The sequence below is a fragment of the Crocodylus siamensis genome, chromosome 3 (genome assembly GCF_052110815.1).
Source record: "Crocodylus siamensis isolate JL-2025a chromosome 3, ASM5211081v1, whole genome shotgun sequence".
Taxonomy (NCBI): domain Eukaryota; kingdom Metazoa; phylum Chordata; order Crocodylia; family Crocodylidae; genus Crocodylus; species Crocodylus siamensis.
The window spans coordinates 111,161,237-111,179,581 of NC_143397.1; the positions used below are offsets into that span (position 1 = coordinate 111,161,237).

The window sequence follows — 18,345 nt, forward strand, 5'->3', positions numbered from 1 at the left end:
CTGCTTCCTGCGCATTTAAAGTTATAGCCACCTTGCAACATCTGAATTATTCTCAGCTTGTTCACATATAACAATAAACCTGCCAGAGGGCTGTGGGTGGGGAGTGAGGGGCACCAGCAAGGCCCAGGGGGCTGTGGATGAAGAGTGAGGGGCAATGGCATGGACAGGGCACTGGCATATCAGGGCTGCTCAGCACCACAAAGCAGCGCCTGGGGGCAGCCTCATTTGAACCCATGTCCTGGTGAGTGAATGGGGCAAGGGGAGCTCTGATTTTGCTTGATAAAAAAAGCCAAAATCAACCACCAAAATTTATAGGCATTTAGAAATTATTTTATTACTAGCCAATTGCCTGTCAACAATGACAGAGGGGTGGGGGGAGTGGGCAGGGACAGAGCCCGGGGCCCCTCCATCTGGGCCCACTCCCCCTTCCATCCTGCTGCTTGGGGTCCAAGGCTGCTTTCCCCCTCCCTGCCACAGCAGCAGGGAGAAGGGAGGAGCAGGCCCAGGCCCACTGTGGGGGATGACTGGGCCTGAGGGTGGGGAGAAGCTGGGTCTCCACAACCAACTCCTTCCCTCCCCCAGCCACTGCTGCAGCCGTGTCAGGCCAGGCCCAGTCTCGTGTGTCCCCTCCCCATCCCCCACCCCCACACCAGGCTGGCTTTTGCCCTGCTTGCACCCACTTTCCCCCCTGCATTGGGCCTCAGGCTGCTTCCCTCCCTCCGCGTTGGGCCCAGGTCCACTCCCCCCTACATTACCTGCAGGGAGCAGAGCAGGGGGGCAAGGCCAGCTCTGTCCCACGTCCCCACCATCATGGCAGCAGGCTGCCTTCTGTCAGAATGCTTCTTCATGTTCTGATTGGCTGTTTGTCAGCCAATCACAGCACAAATAAAGCATTATGGACAGACAGACACACTTAGGCTTTTACAATATCAGAATAGTGATCGAGGCACTGGTAGGCTTCAAAAATACTTTAAAATTGTAAATAGATCAATGAAGCTTTCTGTTCAACTGATACCTCTCTCCATATATATATAGTAGCATTTCATTTTAATCATGGAAAAATGCAGGTTTGGGGTTTTTTAAATTGAGAATTGGTGATTTTTTAATAAAAAAAAACTAATTATCAGTGAATTGCAAAGACAATTATTCAAAGAAGCACTGATATGATTTTTCACTCTGCTTGTGAGACAGTACTAGCAATATAGAGGACTCAGAAGATTATATCAGAACCAATGAAGAGAACAGGGATCCAAAAATCTGGTGGTCAATAAAGAAAACATCACAACAAAAACCAATACTGCCAGCTGTGACTGTGTCCTGAGCTTCTGTTAAAGCCACAGTTGCTGGAAGCAGGAGATTACAAGAGAATCTCAGCATTGCTTTCCCAATAAACAAACAATGGGATAACAGAAGATTTTGGCAGTGTTGGGCATAAACTGGATGGAGATTGATCTAAGGGTGGACATGAGGAGTAGAAGCAGATTAGTGATGTATAACATAGTGAACATGAAACTCAGATGTGGGCAGTGTCACAAGGCACCTCTCCAGAGGTGGCCATGAAGCTCCTGGGGTCCCTGCGGCCCTCACTTTCTGGGGCAATCACCCTTTTAGTTGCCTGCTGCTTTTTGATGTTGTTTATTTTTATGATGGAGGAAGACCCCAGGGCTTCCTAAATTGCTCTCTCAAATGACCACCAGGTGTGTGTGGTCGGTCCTACTTTATGGAGAATTGCATGGCTCCATTCCTTCCCTACACCATGCCCCATTCCTTGCAGATGCCATCCTCATCGATGTCTTCTTCCACCTAACCCCTCCTCTGAGATTCCTGGACTCCCACTGGTCCCACATTTGGCCCCTCAATCTGGACTCCAGACCCCTCCCTGAGTCCATAGGAACCTCTTCCTCCTCCCTCAGTTCCTTCCCAAACCTCCAGACTGCTTTAGATGTTACCCTCTATGTTGACCTTCTGCAGCGGCAACCAGTCTGCTGAGGTGGTGTTTTCTCAGCAGGCTTCAAGCTATTACAGCTGGCTCATCTCAGGTCTGGGCTTATATCCTACCTAAGTCCAGCCTTCCTCCAATATCAGATGACTCCATAATCAACTCTGGCTGTACCTGCAGGCTGCCCCAACACTAGCCTGCCTGCTTTTTAAAGTGGCAGGAGCACCAAGCCTTCTGCCATAGACAGGTTTTAGGTTGACAGGAAGGAAGGAGGAAAGAACTGAAGGTTGCTGAAAACATAATGGAACAGGACTGTGTGAAGGAGAGACACAAAATGAGTAGCTCCAATACCAAGTTCCAAAACTAACCAAGGAATATGCTTCTTCTGAGTGTAAGTCATTAGGCAAACCACAACATGGGTGCAGGGGCAGAAATGGATGGAAAAAGAATGGTATGGATATTTTAAGAGGAATATAAAAAGAAAAAGGCCAATTTACATAGCTTGTCAAAGGAGAGTTAAAAAAAGAAACCATGCACAGGAATTCCCCTGTTAACAGAGGCTCAGTGAGGGAATAGAAATTGACTCATTGTTGGCAATGGGGTGACAATAGGGTGGGGCTGGGGACATGGCTCCAGAGAGGTGGCATTATAGCTGTGGCAGGGTAGGGCTATGGGCAGATGGAAAGGCCCCTGTCACCTTGGCAACTCATAGAGGAACCTTGCAGATGAAGGGAGATAGACCCTAAAACTGACTACTAGAAGCCTTCAAAATGACTGGAAAGAATTGGGTTCAGGGCTGCTGATGCCACAAGTTTCAGTGGTTGAGGTGGGTTTTTCTGTATCTCACAAACATGGCTTCTATTAAACTGGAGTAAGCACATTGCCTGTTTTCAGTCCTGTGGCTATGCACTCCCAGGGAGTACCTTGTGGTTCCTCCAGCAATGGGGATAAGGGATGTTCCCTGCAGGAAGGCACAGAAGAGCAGAGGGGAGTTTTGTTCTTTCTCCAATGCTGAGGTTAGGCAGGGATGCTAGTTATATGCACTGGAGACTGACAGGGCTTTTTGGGTCTAGACAGGTACAGATTAGTTATAGCTACAAGGAGCTATGATAACCAGGGATCCAGGTTTTCCATGTCCCACAGAAAAACATGGCTTTTCTCCTTTAAAGGAGAAAAACCTGGGAAACCACAGGTTTCCCTTTGCAGGCTGGCAAGTTTCCAGCCTGCAAGGAGCTGCTTGGGGCTGTGGGGAGCAGGAGAAGGGCAATCAGAGGCGGGGGGTCACATGTATGTTCATGTGTACACATACACATGGCTGGCAGTGCATAAATGTGGTGGAGAGCAGCTCCAACAGCTCCCTGCAGGTAAATCTATGGGGCGGGGGGTCATAGGTGACACATGGCAGGGCAGCGAGAGTATAGGCAATGCATCAGAAGGGCGTGGGGGAACACATGTGCCCCCCCCGAGATTTCTGTGCCTACAGCGGGGTGCACAGCACAGGGCTGTAGCCTGGTCAGACTAGAACCAGGCAGGAGCCACCTCAGCAGCCCAGTAGGAGGGACCCACCATGGGAGGGCAGAGTGGGGTGGGGTGGAGTGGGGTGGGGAGGGGAGGCTCGGTGCTACCGCCACCACTGCCAGGAGTACTACACCACCATGGCCACCAAGATGAGGTGCCCCCTGCCTGTCTGGCAGCAGCAGGGGGGCACAACTCCACGCTGCTGCCACTACAGAGCCTCACCTTGGCAGCCACGGTGGTGCGGCTCAAGCAGGGCTCCTGCCAGTAGCAGTGTAGAGTTGTGACCCCTACTGCTGCCAGGCAGGCAGGGAGTACCTCACCTTGGCAGCCATGGCAGTGCAGTGCTCCCTCCCACCACTGCTTGGTGCCAGTATACCAGGCTGCAGCCCGGTGCCCCACTGTGGGTGCAGAAATCAGGGGAGGCACAAGTTCCCCCATGCCCTCCCGACACCTCACTTATGGTGTTGCCTATACCCACACATTCCCCTCACTTCCCCACGCACTCAGGGGTGAGGGTCTGGGGGTGGGGCCAGTGGATTGGGAGTTAGCGGCATCACCAGGGACAGGGGGCAGGTGAGGAGTGAAGGGCACCAGCAGGGCTTCTGGGGTGGAGGACTGTGGGTTGGGAGAGGCACCAGCAGGGCCAGGTCAGGAGTAAGGGGCACCAGCAGGGCCAGAGAGCAATGAGTCAGGAGCGAGGGGCGCCAGTAGGGCTGGAGGGGTGGGGAACTGTGGGTTTGGAGTGAGGGGCACTGGCAGGGCGAGGAAGCTGGGGGTGGGGAGTGAGGGGCACCAGCACAGCTGGGGGAGTGGAGGACTGTGAGTCAGGAGTGGGGGGCAACAGCATCGGCGGGGCAGAGCACCAGGCATATCAGGGCTGCTCAATGCCACAAAGCAGGGGGATGGGGGGGCAGCAGGGAGGAGAGGAGGGCAACCGCAGCTGGACCTGCGTCCTGGTGAGCAAAGGGGGCAGGAGAAGCTCTGATTTTCCATGATAAAGAAACCAAAACCAAATGCCAAAATATATAGATATTTAGAATTGATTTGATTACAATGATTGAGGCACTGGCAGGCTTCCAAATTGCTTTAACATTCTAAATCTATCAATAAAACACTGTGTTCAACTGATACCTATATCTATGGTGGCATTTCATTTTAATCATGGAAAAGTGCAGATTTGAGGATTTTAATCAGAGAATATTGAGGGGGGGCGTTAACAGAGAAAACTAGGATCCCAGATGATAACTAACTGGACAAACTGGAAGGAAACAGTGTTGCAATTTGCCAATGCATCTGCCCAATGAACTATCTTCTGACAGTGCTGTTTTAAGATAAACAGGCAGATTTTATTTGGGTCACTGAGCATCTCCAGTATAGTGCGTGGCTTCAGAAACCACCAGTGCAGAACAAAGCCTTTGCCTATTCACTGGGCAGAGATCTTGTCCACAGGGCACATAGGAAGTATACTGTGATTGTCTGGGTATTAAAGGAAAACCCAATCAATAGCGGCTTGATTTTCCAAAAACTCAGGTTCACATTTGTCAGCACGCTTGAATGTGCAAATGTTCTTTCAGCAAATAACTTCTTCAAAAAAGGTCAGATTCTGTGTATTCTGATCCACCATTTTAGTTCATCTTTCTGAACACCATAGCAAGTTTAGTAGGAAGCAGGTGTCCTGTGTCACTCGTATGACAGCACCGAGGCAACTGGAGTTACACCAGGGAGGAATTTGGACAACAGGGGCCTTATAAATGTGAGCGAGGCATGGGTGTAACCTGACCGTGCATGTTCACGTGCTCAAGCAGGGCACTTCCTTGCCCCTCTTGAGGACTGACATCAGACCCACAGCTCCGCATGGCTCCCTTCTGCTCGCTACCTGTCCCAAGAGGCTAACTTGTCTTACAGGCTGCCCAACACTTGCCATCTGCCACCACTGAGCACATATCATGTCACACAGCACTAGCTGATACCTCAAATGCCAGAAGCCTATTGTGAGGAAAGGAGACATAAGAAGCATAAGACTGGGGGAGGGGGAAGCAGACTCGTTACCCACTGGGGAGGAAGGAACTATATATTAGTCCTTTCCATATCTCTTACTGCCAAGTTGTACAGTAATATTAGTAATATCATAGTTACCCATCTAAGACCTGGTCAAGCAAAGGCTGATGTGGACAAGGACCTGTGCTCAGATAAGCGGTCCCACTGAGTTCCCTATGTCTGCATTCCTGGCACAGCATTTCTTCTTCAAGCCCACGAAGTCAGCCCTGCAAAGGGCTTCTTTGTAAAACACCCATCAACATTTCCTAATGGATTCACTTCCAAGGGAAAGCCAAGCAATTCTATTGGTTTCATATCAGTGACTTACTGTTCGCTTCGCCCCTATCAGACATGTAAGTGGACTTAGGCACTTAAGCGCCATTCTGCTCAACCCTGCTCGAGTCCCTGAAAAACAGTTATTCCAACAGATCCATCCTCCTCCTCCTCCTCTCTCTTTTGTTTAAATATAATCTCAGGGGTCAGATGCAAATGTCAATAGTGCCAACTGTCATGAACCCATTGCAAGACTTGGGATTTCAAAGTCAAAATAACTCCAACTTGCGATCTCTCAATCCAACCCTCAGATCTCCAGATTTTCCCAGCTGATAAGTAGAGGGAAAGGGGCCAGGGGGGTGGAGATCAAAGCCCCCGCGTGAGAGACGGAGTGGATCAGGGCAGGGGTGAATGGGGCCTCAGGGCCAGGGCAGGTCATCCAGAGGTGCGGGGTGGGGGCCTGGCTCCCCACAGCAGCGCACACCCCTGGGGGAGGCATGGAAGCATGTGTCCCCCATAGGGCAGAGGCAGGCTGCCTGCTGTGAGCTGGGGCTCTGCACCCTGCTGCCTTTGCCCCAGGAGCTCAGCCATGCAACTCCTGTGTCCCCTGCCCACCTGGCAGGCAGCATTGGCATCGTGTGGCTAAGCTCCTGGGGCAAGGCAGCAGGGAGCAGAGCCCCAGCCTGTAGTGGGCAGCCCACCTTTGCCCCACACGGGGCACATGGCCCCTTGTCTCCCCTGTGAGTGCATGCTGCTGCAGGGAACCGTGCCTCTCCCCCTGTGCCTCTGGACAACCTGCCCTGGCTCCAGTGCTCTATTCACCCCTGCTCTGCTCCTGCCCGTGCCCCACTCCCTCCCTTACCATGGAGGCCTTGATCTCCCCCCCGCATCCCTCTCCCCACCTTCTCCCCCACTTACCAGCTGGGTACTGTCTGTGTGTCTGTCAGTGTCTCTGTCTGCTCCTCACTCCTAAGCCACAGCCCACCATACCCACATACTGCCAGGGTGTGCGGGGACCCTCCCTCCCCAGGCTCCAAACCCCACACCCACAGCCCCAACACCTTCACAAATAACCTCCACATGCATACACACACACTTCAAAAACAGCATCTCATGATTTACATGCCAATCTCTCGATATTTTAACAGTTCATCTCATGATTTTTGTCACAGTAGAGTTAGCAAAAAAGTAGATGCATTAATGGATTTTCAGCACTTCAGCTACTGTGAAAAGACTTAATGAAGATGTATCTGCTGAAGTAATACTTGAACAGGGTGGAATAAAATCACACTTTTTAGGCACCTAAATTTACTGAGATGCCCAATAGGTAGAATAGAATCTAACACTTCCTACTCAGGGATGCAGTCGCTCTTTGGAAATACCCAGGGCAGGAGAAAGATGGAGCCTTCTAAGCATGTTAAACCTACAGAAATGGAGACTAGTTTTTCAGATGAAAAATGCATACTTAATTTAAATAACTAAGGCATTAAAGAAAGATAATATCCTATACATCTTGCAGAAAGTACTCGAATGGTATTACTGTTAATGTCCACAGGGCAGCACTCTCTGTGAAGAGACTTAATGAAGATGTATCTGATGAAGTAATACTTAGGCAGCTTGGGGGAAAAAACAACAGCTGATTCTTTAAAAAGATAAACTACTGCATACCCTCTTGAGCAGGGAAAGGGTAGGATTTGGGTTGATGGCACTGGAAAAACCCAAGTGTTACTAGTAATTTGCCTCCACAACTACTTCCAATTAGGACTAAAGGTGAATTTGTTTTTTTTGCAATGAGAAGGCCTCTGTGTTGATTAATACAGTCAGAGAGGAGTCAATTTAAGTTATGCCACAGCAGGGCAAGCATTTTGGGGCCAAAATGTAAGAGTTCATGCAAAGACTAAGCAGAAATGACTGAAGTGGTAGATCACAACCGAGAAACCTATTTCACATTTTTGGACAAGCCCTCATGTCCCTGATGGAAGCCAAAGTACCCCAATACCCGTTAGCACTGCTAAGAAAGATTGGCACAGCATGCACAAGGCAATCTCATGCTGGTTCCTGGCTGGCTGGAGAGCTGCAAATCAGAGGCTGAGTCCATGATTTGGCTCAGTGGAGGATGTGGTGAGGGAGGAAGCAAATCGTAAGCTTGAGCCCATGACAGTCGGCTCAATCTAGGAGCCAGTCCAGGGCCAGCCAGAGAAGCAAGAGGGTTTTGGAGTCAGCTTTTAAAGCGCCCATAGGCATGCTGCTACAGCATGCTGCAGCCTGTGGAAGAGCAGAGATGAACACTAAGAAATCCTCCAAGATGACCAAATAAGTTTCAGCACTGGACTGTATAAGGCAGTATCCTGCAGGGACCTTGCATGCAGATGGAAGCAGACTGTTCTGTACCATCTGCAGTATAACTCTGGATGTGTTGAGGGGCAACCAGCATAGACTGACACTTAGAGTCCAAGGCACACATGAAGCAAAAGGCTGTTTCAGAAGCTGAAGGCAGAGCAAGAAACAAGCAAATCCCCCCTCTTTAAAAGGACCACGGAAAGCAGCTTGGCAAGATGAGAGGCAGAATTTTTCCCTTGTGGAAGCTTTCGCAGAGGTGAACATCCCTCTGGAGAAACTTGATCATCCAAAATTAAGGGACTACCTGAACCAAGAAGTGTCTAATGCTGGCAGTTTTCCGTGTGCCAACAAGCTTCACCAAGACTATCTCACTGCAGGGACTGCTTTGCATGTAGTCCACAAAGGCTGCCTTGGCAGAGTATGAATCCTTCTCCATTGTGGATGATGAAGCCACCGACCCTCAAGATAACTAGGTTCTGCACATTTTATTTGTACCAGAGAACTGGACAAACCAGGACCTACCTATGTTTAAAACTGAGCTGGTCCACCCCACATCAATATTTTTACCATGTCTCAAGCCATTGTGAAGGTAATTGTTAGCCACAGTGTGAAATGTAACAAGATTTCAGCATTCCTGCCTGACAATGCCATCCATGTACATGTGCAAGGCTTTCTCCGATGTGCTCCAAGAAATGCTGTCCAATGCAGTTCATGTCACCTGCAATGCACACATTCTGTCTTTAGTAAGTGACATCTGGTGCACACAGTTCCCCAATGTGGATAGCCTGGTGTTTCCTTCAAGAAGGGCTTCAAGTACTATCCATGCCATAAGGTCCATTACAGGGAGTCCATCACCAGTGAAAGCGGGGACTCACATGGCACTGTGCCGCTGCTACCACAGCCTGTGCTCACAAGGTGGAATTCATGGTTCAACATGGTCTGTTACCATGCCAAGCATATGTAGTACTACCAGCAGTCTCTGAGCAAGGAGCTGGAAATCACACCCAGCACACAGTGTATGCTTATGATATCTTAAGGCGAGGTGACATTCAAGATCAAGTGATATTTGTGGCTGACAGTGCCCCCCCAGTTCATGGAACTTCTAATGTGGTTTGAAGGCTGACAGGCTGTGATCAACCACACACAGAAGCTGGTGGATTTGATAAGCTGGGTCCAAGACAGGACATTGCAAGCAATGTAAAGCTAATCTTATGAAAACCAGTGCAGAAGGGACCTGTTACAGGCAACAGTTGTTCAGCTGAACCATCACTACAGGTGTGGTCCATCACTGCCACTGCAGTTCAGACAACTGGCTGCCACCTTCCTTAGTGCTGTTCACATTTTGGACCCTAACCAGGTGCCTATTATGAATTGTGACCCTCAGCTGCTGAAAACACTCCTGGGATGGCTAAAAGAGTATAACAAAGAACATGCTGCTTATGTGAACTTTGTCAAGGAGTGCCAGATGCCTGTGCCGGTGTGCTGGAGCTCTGTCTGTGACCAGTTTCCACATCTCTATGCCCTGGGAAGATGCTGCCTCACCATTCCAGTGAGCTCAGCAGACACTGAGCATGCCATCTTAGTGTACAGACAAGTGTTCAGCTTACAGAGACAGAGAATGTCTGCAGCAACTGTGGCTGGGTGCAGCATTATCACATTTAATAGCTAGCATGAATTGCCTGTTTCAAGGTTAGCCTTCAGTTTCAGTAAACTCCTTTCTATAATGGTCTTTAATACCATGTATATAGTTGGTATTAGTTACAATTCATGTTGCATATAGCTTTATTTTAATAAGATAGTTTAAATAAGTGCTTAGATTGCTTAATAATGCATCAATTAATGGCTTCCACTGGCTTAATCCCCTGATTAATCATGCACAAGCCATTAACATAAACGCTGTTAAACAATTTAAGGTGTGGTTTGGGGCCATCTGGCAATCTCTGGGGAGGGGCAGGACTCCACTCAGAGGTATGAGGGGCCCTACTGCGCTCAACCCGGAAAATGGTGGCCCCGGGAACTGCCTCTGAAATCAGCCAGCTGCCTCCTTGAGTTCGGAAGACCCCTACTGATGTCTCAAGGAAGCACACTGCTGTCCTAAATAGCACTCTAGGGAGGAGACTTTTTTTTAAGGCAATTAAATTATTATTGCATTACTTGGCTGCTGGTTTTCTCTCTGCCACTCAGGCATAGGTATTGCAAATCTCATGACATGACAGATTCAGTTTATAGGGCCTAACAGCACTCCAAGCAAAACAAAACTGTACCTCACCACTCATTATCTGCTATTCCTGAAGTAAGCTTTCTTGGGGAGTGAGAAGGGACATGTCCAATTAGTCTACTCTGCCTGTTGACAGAGAGGGTGTGAGCTTTCAAAAGGTCCCAGTGCTTGATTTCCATATCTCTATGGTGATATGATTGTTGACACTCCCTGCAGCAAGGAGTAGATGCATGTAGCTGCTCCCTCCAGCCTTAAACTGTGTTGGGCCAGAAAGGCCAAAAGTTTGAGTTCGGAGAATAGTGGGGAATTTTCCCCTGCCCACAGCACCACCATGCTGGGATCAGAACACAGCTAGGTAATTGCATAGTTATGTGTAGTTCTAACATCAGACCACAGCACGTGCAGGGCCAGGGCAACGTTTTTCTATAAAATACCTGTCCCTTCTATGTCAGTAGGGGAAGCATCTTAACTGAGAGCTCATGAGTGTTGCTTTGCAGGGTTGCTTCAGAAAGCAACACTGCAAAGATGATGCAAATACCACATGGATTACACTGTAATACACCTCACCAGACCTAGTCAGAAGTGTCCAGAATGTTGTAGAGAGTTTGCTCCTCATTAGAAGCTCTGGTTCAAAGGTACATACATACACTGACCAAAGGGAAAGCAAGGTAAAGAGTGGGTCAGATTCAGTACTGTGGCATGCACACAGATAAGTGACAGAGGGAATCTGATGGCAGAACATAGTCCATGGTCAAAATAAAGGTGGATGCAAGTCTGCTGGCTGCAGTGACTTTGGGTTAAAGTCTTGCTCAGCTAGAGCATAAGGGTTCTGCAAAATAAGTAACTTCCAATAATTTAAAATCCTAAAAAGTTCTCTATAAAAATCCTACCAGTAATTCCCCTGAAAAGGGAGAGATGCAGAGCCAGCTCCTTATCGGCTATAATGGATTTTTCCAGAGATAGGGCATGCTGGAGTAGTTCTGCCTCCTCTGATGAGAACAATTTTCAAAGTAACATGAAGGATATTCTCCTTCCCCCAAGGAGAGTGGAAGAATTACGTTACTCCCCACACTGCTTTTAAATGTTCTACCCCAGGCTATTATGTACACTTCTCAACCATACATGACAGACACAAAGGCATGGTGCATGTGCTGATTCACTATTCAGTCAGTAAGTATTATACTGTAAGCTGGTTAGTAGGACAATCAACACTGAAAAGTTATTTTGTTATTGTTCTGAGAGCTGCCACACTTTGGCTTTTATAGTTGTTTTCCAATGCTGTTTTCTAATTTCCTGTTCCATCTGTCCTTGCTTGGTAGTTGGCACTAGTTCTCATTAAAACGAGTTGTACTGAGCTAGAAAAAACACTTCCTTGGGCAAGGCGGTTCCAATAAACCAAGTACACAACCAGGACAGGAGTATTCATAGGTAACTTGTACTCTCTTTTTTAACCAGCTATTTCCCTTTGGGAGCATGAAAACTTGGAGAGAATTTATGCAGGCCATGGACCAACTGTGCATACCGGAGCAAAACACAGCACGGGATATAGCTTTTGCAAGCCCTCCTTTAAATATTATCACTTGGCTAATGGGCTTCTGGGACAGAAATGGCTCCATCCATTATCATTCCCCTCACCATATGCCTCCCCCTCACATACTCATACACAATAAGCAGTCAAGGTTCTTTGGGTAGATGTAATATCTTTTATTAGACCAACCAAATAGTTGGAACAAAGTTCTTTGCAAGCTTTTGGACACAAGCACCCTTCTTCAGGCACAGGGAGACTCTGCTGTTGTTCTGAGATCTCCAAGGAATGAAAGAAGCTGAAAGTGTGGCAGGAGGTCAGTGAGAACGTAGATAGGTGGAAACTAGGAAAACAATGGGTAGAGAAGGGGAGGGAAGAAGAATGAGGGGGAAAAAGGAGAGTTGGGTTTTGCTCTAGTGTTTCATAGTAGGTTGTGTCAGAGAGCTGTCTGTTGGCTTCTTTTATGTAGTCTTCATGGTGCTGGTTTTATTACTATTTGGTGGTCGGATCTTAGGGAGTCAATGGCCCTTCTTTTTGAGAGAGAGAGGTTGTTATAGTGGTGTTTGCTGTTGAGTATTTCATTGTTCATTCTTTCTCTGAAGCAGTGAACGTAGTAGTCAAGGTTTGAATTTCATCCACTGTAAAGTCTCCAATCTGAGGTTTTGGGGGATTTTTTTGGCATCAATTTTTTCATTGATGTTGTCACTGGATGAATTCGTGTTGAAAGTGGATTCATTTTGGTTGTGGAAATACTCCTTCAGAGGTGTCAGAAATTTTCTTCTAGTTCTCCACATTGTATCTTCTTCAGGTGCTTTTCAGGACCGAAATTAAGGTCTTTGGGGAGGTCAGATTTTTCAGCTTAGGTAAGTATATGCATGGAGATACTGATAGTATTAGAGGGCTGACTGGTTTCTTCTGTTTCATCAAGTATGATGTTGGAACGTTGTACAGTATTGGTGTTGTTCTTCTGAGGATTGTTGTGTGGCTGGGAAAGTTGTTCCTGTAGTGGTTCCATTTCTTCTTTTTGTGTTGGATGGATGGTGTAATAAATCTTTGGTAATCTTTTTGTGTATGTTGTATACTGTTTGGGAAGATATCCAGATTCATCTCTTGTAGGTTGTTGTAGTATGTGTTGATTTCCTTCTTGAGGTGATTTATTTTGGAGTTGAGTATGTGAAGGAGATGATTTCTAAGTTTTTCTGACGTTCTCCTGCAGAGTTGTGAAGCATATTTGGAGTTCTGTGTGGCAGTCAGAGGATTGTAGATGTTCAGTCCTCTGAGAATGATGTTGTGTTTCTTGCATAGGCTGAGAAAGGATAGGTCACTGTTGATGTTAGTTTCTTTTATCTTCATGTTGTGAACCATGTATAAAATGTCAGTTATTCTCCTTGGGCCCAGATACAGCATAGCACTGAAGCACATACATGGGTGACTGATGCCTCCTCGGTCTGGGGGGCACCAGATCACCAACTGGGGGAGGGTCCCCCGGCAGCCAATCATTGAGCCAGCAGCAAAACCGGAAGTACGCTCCTGGTTTTGTGGCTGGCGCTTCCAGGGGGCACACAGACGATCTCAGGGGACCCTCTACACATTGCCAATGAGCATGTTCCATTTAAGTCTGTGTGACCCCGGCATATCCTTACGCCACTCAGTGAAAGGGCCTGCTTTCTGGCATTCCCTCAGAACTTCCTGCAATGTGCAATGGGGATGTGCCGGTGGGGAGGCAAGAAGAGAGGGGAAAAGCTTGTTCCTGGCAGCCTCATGGGAGGCAGAAGTTCTTGTACTCACAGCTAAAGGAGAGTTCATGTGATAGAGGCCAAGGGTCTCTGTTCCCGTCTACTCCCATGAGTCAGCGGTGACCAGTGAAGTCATATCCTGCAGCAGAGGATCTGCCTAGACCTCACTCAAACTTTACTAGTTTGATCTCCAGGAAGCTGATCCTTCATCAACAGGAGTCTCTTTCTCTGTAGTAGGTTTGTATGCCATTATGCTAGGTGTACCAAAGTGTATTACCAGTAAGATGGCAGAGCTATGCAAGGCAAATTTTACCTCTCTCCTTTCCCTGCCTGCTTAACATGAACTCCTTCCAGGAGAGTGTACATCATCACATATAAGCAGAACTCCTGCTCCTATGCTCCCCTAGGAAAGTTGTCCAGTTCTGACTGATTTTATTTGAAGCAGCCTTTTGTTACAGCAAGTGAAGTCCTCTGAGCATAGTAGCCTAAAATATAAAGTAGTTGATTGAATATTGGGAAAGGAGGGAGCACTTACTGGGGTCGGACTACTTTCCAGGACCAGCTTTCCAAAATTAGTAGAGGTGACCAGGTCTTAGAGAGAATCCAGGCCAAAATAAAAATGACTTCCTACCAAAAGTAGGTCAGGTACCCTGAGCATAAGCAGACTAACAAAGGAGGACAATGTTCAGTTATTATAAGCCCAGATAAGTTTAGGGCTGCTCATCTCTTGGGTGAATACCATGGCTAAATGCCTTTGCAAATACCTTCCTGGAGCCTTACTACCCTTACCATAAATGAGCATCTGACTGATGTCAGATGGAAATGTATTATTATGATCAACATCAATAATGATGATGATACCCAATTCCTGTAGGTATTCAATATATTATGGGTTTGATGCAGCTTTCATTAACTTCAGCAGCAGCTGCCCTGGACCCTGTGGGTGAGATCTTAGATGTAGTTTCATAGTTTCATAGTTAGTAGGGTTGGAAGGGACCTGAGCAGATCATCAAGTCTGACCCCTGCTATGGCAGAAAAGAGCGCTAGTGTCAAACGACCCTGGCAAGGTGATTGTCTAGCCTTGTCTTAAAGACCCCCAGGGTAGGAGCCAGCACCACTTTGCTTGGAAGTTGGTTCCAGATCCTAGCCGCCCTGACAGTGAAGTAGCACCTCCTGATATCTAGCCTTAATCTACCCTCTGCCAGCTTGTGACCATTATTCCTGGTCACTCCTTGGAGTGCTTGGGGGTACAGGGACTCCCCCAGTGCCTGCTGGTCCCCCCTGACTAGTTTGTAACAGGCCACTAGACCCCCCCTTAGCCTTCTCTTGTGGAGGCTGAACAGGTTCAGGTCCCGTAGCCTCTCCTCGTAGGGCCTGCCCTGCTGCCCCCTGATCATGCGAGTGGCCCTTCTCTGGACCCTCTCCATGTTGTCCACATCCCTCTTGAAGTGCGGCGCCCAGAACTGGATGCAGTACTCCAACTGTACCTGGACCAGAGTCGCATAGAAGGAGAGGATCACCTCCTTGGACCTGCTTGAGATGCATCTGTGGATGCATGACAAGGTGCAGTTGGCCTTCCTGACTGCATCCCCACACTGCCGGCCCATGTTCATTTTGGCATCAATAATGACTCCAAGATCCTTTTCTGCCTCTGCACTGACAAGAAGGGAGTTCCCCAGCCTGTAGGTATGGTGCTGGTTCTTCCTCCCCAGGTGCAGCACCTTGCACTTGTCAGTGTTGACACCCATCCTGTTCTCATCCGTCCACCCCTGTAACCTGTCTAGGTCTGATTGCAACCTATTCCTCCTTTCTAGCGTGCCCACATCCCCCCCACATCTTAGTGTCATCAGCAAATTTGAACAGGGTGCTTTTTACCCCCGTGTCCAAGTCACTGATGAAGATGTTGAACAGTACGGGCCCGAGGACCGAGCCCTGTGGGACCCCAATGCCCACATCCCTCCAGGTCGAAAATGACCCATCCACCACCACTCTCTGGGTGCGGCCCTCCAGCCAGTTGGTGACCCATTTGACTGTGTGGGTGTCGACACCACAGTCCCCCAGTTTCTTAATGAGAACAGGGTGAGAGACTGTGTCGAAGGCCTTCCGAAAGTCCAGGAAGACTATGTCCACTGCTACCCCTGCATCTAATGATTTGGTGACCTGGTCGTAGAAGGCCACCAGGTTGGTCTGACAGGACCTGCCTCTTATAAACCCATGTTGGTTACCCCTAAGCATAATCTCCCCCGCTGGCCACTCGTGGACACGTGCCAGAATAATTCTCTCAAAAAGCTTCCCCAGGATCAAGGTAAAACTAACTGGTCTATAGTTTCCCAGGTCCTCCTCCCTCCCTTTTTTGAAGATGGGAACCACATTGGCCCTCTTCCAGTCCTCTGGCACCACACCAGAGCACCACAAGTGCTCATAAAGCCATGCCAGGGGTCCCGCAATGTCCTCTGTTAATCCCCTCAGCACTCTGGGGTGGAGATCATCACAACAGGACAACCTACCCCACCTATGAAACATAAAGTCATCCTAAAGGAGATCTTAACTAACTATATTCATTCAAAACTCCTTACGCCACAGTATGTCTTTCTGGTGGTTCCATATACTAAACAGGAAGTCACAGAAGAGCATGCATGATGCTCTCCAAACACCAGGCCTAAGGCAGCACTGTATGACCCTTCCCATAACCCAGAGCAACGTTATCAATAGGATTAACTGGGCAGCTTCAGTGATAAATCAGGCCCAGTCTGCTTAGAGTTACTGCAACAAATGGTCCTTTTGCTGCCATCCTACTGAGTTCATTTTGGCTTATGCTGCCACAAACTAGAGGACTTTGGCCCATCTTCTGTGAAGCCCCCTTCCTTCCTGCTGGCACTAATACAATAAGAGGTGGGGGATCGTAAGCAAGTAGAGTAATTGGGAACGGCTGCTTCATCAAAGAAACTGTGGCTGCCCCACTGAACATGAGCTTTCCCTATCAAAGACTTTTGGGGAGAAGCTGGACTTGCAGTGTACTCTAATCCAGCATTTCTGGAACCACCAAAAAGACATGCTGTGGCATCAAGAGTCTTGAATGAATGTAGTTAGTTAAGATCTTCTTTAGGGCTGACCTTTATGTTTCAGAGGTGGGGTAGGTTGTCCTGGAATGTACCCCAGCCAGCAGTACATTCTGTGTTTGCCTGTGCACATCACTCTGGGGAAGAAAGAGGCTCTTGCACTCCACAGGGGCTGGCCGTGATGATCCTAGTGTGTGCTGAAGTTGCTAAGAGGTGCGTCACTGCCTGAACCACCAGTCCCAGCCCATAGGGGTTTGACTACGTGTAGCCTAGAAAGAAAACTCTGCTTGTTGCTCCTGCTGAGGTACCTGACATGCATGTTTTTCATAAACTCTCTTGAGTGAATAGATTGTTTATCTTCATGGTTTTACTCTCACAAGAGCTGAAAAAACATACCTTCCCAGAGCCATCATTAGGCACCGATCAAAGTCTAGGAGGCCTCCCTGGTGCTGCACATACCTGTTATCCAGAGTAGCTTGAAGGCAGCGGGTTCACAAAGCTCTCACAGTTTTAGACTTCCCGTATTTTTTAATGTGCTGTTGGGCTTCCATATTTAATACCATGTTAGTATTTTAGCCCATGCAATTCAGAACATAGGGGCTGAGCCATACTTAAGAGTCGCCCTGTTTGTCTCCTACTTTCTTCCTCAAATAAAGGCGAGACATCTACGTCCCCATTTTATGCATTTCTCTTGGAGTGGGAGGTCTTATTCCCATCCCTCTGACTGTGGATCCATATGGTGCTGGAGTGGGTGCTGAGCCAAAGACAAGAGGGGTGAATGGTGAGGGCTCTCCAAGTCAGTAACAGCCCAACTCTACCTCTGGATAAGCATAGCAGAGCTGGTTTCAAACAAGGGAGATGTGGTGCTGCTAGCAATGCAGCGGAGTGCTTCCAAGTACGTACTCCATTTTCTGAGCAGGTTTTGCAGCTCTGTGCTGCCACAGCTACACTTTTGGGTTACCATGTTAGCCACTTTAAAACTAGCTTGGATGTGTCTACATGCATATCACATGCACAGAAGAGAATGCCTCTGTAAGAATTATTGACCTGCATAGCTTCTCAGTGATGCCAGCTCTCAGGATGTTTATCCCAAATTCTACAAGTTAAAAGGACCCAACATTTATGATTGATAAAAATCATACTTTTAAGACAATCTAATGATTTTGTTAATATTTAGGGTTGGCAGAACTGTTGTTATTATTATTATTATTATTATTATTATTATCATTCTTGGTACCTAAGGCTCAGGGCCCCATGGTACTAAGGATCAGGGCCCCATGGTACTAAGGATCAGGGCCCCATGGTACCAAGGTCTGTACAGAAATACAATGAAAATGGTTCCTGCCACAACTTTCATTCCTGCCACCTTCTAAGATTTGTGAGCTGTTGGGCAAAATCTGTCCTGTTGAAGGCAAAGCCAAATTCTCTTACTCACATCAGTAGTAGAAGGATTTGGTCCAGGGCTTTCCCTATGTCAGGAGACCCTGTCTGCTATTCAAGAACAGTGCCATAAGGATTTGGTCCAGGGCTTTCCCTGTGTCAGGAGACCCTGTCTGCTATTCAAGAACAGTGCCATAAGGAAGTACCAGTAAGCAGTAGCTTTTGGTCCTGGGGGGAATAATCCCTACTCAATAACCCTGAGCTGTAAATACCACATGTGCTCGTCACTTCCAACAACCGAGCCAGCTCAAGCATTAGCT

At 47.9% G+C, this 18,345-nt stretch overlaps 1 protein-coding gene and 1 long non-coding RNA gene across 2 annotated transcripts in view; one reads left to right on the top strand and one right to left on the bottom strand.

Annotated features, from left to right (window-relative positions):
- The window catches only part of LOC149868667 (uncharacterized), a 75,387-nt gene that overhangs the window by 49,537 nt on the left and 7,505 nt on the right, over positions 1–18,345 (top strand). The gene's annotated exons all lie outside the window — the stretch shown is intronic.
- CORO2A (coronin 2A) overlaps positions 1–18,345 on the bottom strand; it is a 97,901-nt gene that overhangs the window by 47,930 nt on the left and 31,626 nt on the right. The window lies entirely within an intron of this gene.